Raw genomic sequence first — 1,080 nt, 5'->3', positions numbered from 1 at the left:
AAATCACACCACACGATGGCGCGTTAGGTCTTCACGTAAAGTTCATGTCTGCCTGGAAATAATAATTGGCTAATAATAATAATAATACATGAAAACATATTTTTGTCATTTCTGAAGATCAACATTTGTGAGATTTAGTCAGGCAAATTGATCTAATTTTGTGTCTCTGGAATGATCCATGGCATTGTATTATCAAAGTTTTTTGTGTGTCTGTTTGTAAATGAGGGATTTGTGGACACATCAATGTTTTTAGATTTGTGAAGTAAAAGTTATATATTTTTTTTATTTTGAAGTAAAAAGATCAAAAGTAGACCCTTGGGGTAAGATGAGCCACCACAGAAGGCCAGAGTGGCATGTTGTTACTAGTGTTATCATTTTTGAATGTAATCATTTTTGTAATTAATGGGGTTATTATTCTATATTTACATGAATTAGATGTACTTGTAAGACATCTTTGCTTTTATTAAAACCTATAGGTTAGTTGAGTGAAATCATTCCATTTTTAATAGTGTTGCTATAGCATATCTTCAATTAAAATATGAGCACTTAAATAATTAAATATCCATATGCCTGCATAAGTGATAGAATAATTTTACCTTTCAGATAAATCTCTTTTAATGAGATTCAGTTTTGTGTTGTCAGTTATTAAATTATTTAACTAAATGGTCAAAATTTCATTTTAAATAGAATAGCTGATTTAGTATTTTACATCAATGACACTTTAAAACAAATATATATTATATTAATAAGAATTATATCAAAAGTTATTTTTTGGCTAACTTACCCCAGGACTGGGATAAGATGGCCTCTTTGGGGGAAAAAAAGTACATTTTACAAACAGATGTCTCTATTTATTTCCTATAACACATTGGCTGATGCACCATCATCCTGCACAAACTAAACTTATATCTAAATATGTTACAATTTAAAAGGGTGGTATAATGCCTTTTTCACAAAATGTAAAATATGTCTCTGATGTCCCCAGAGTGTGTATGTGAAGGTTTAGCTCAAAATACCCCACATGTTAAAGTTGTCACTTTTATGTTCAAACCGAAGTCAGAAAGATGGAGAGACTCAAGA

Source organism: Squalius cephalus (assembly GCF_949319135.1).
Source record: "Squalius cephalus genome assembly, chromosome: 1".
NCBI classification, from domain to species: domain Eukaryota; kingdom Metazoa; phylum Chordata; class Actinopteri; order Cypriniformes; family Leuciscidae; genus Squalius; species Squalius cephalus.
Note: the sequence above shows the minus strand (reverse complement) of the source record.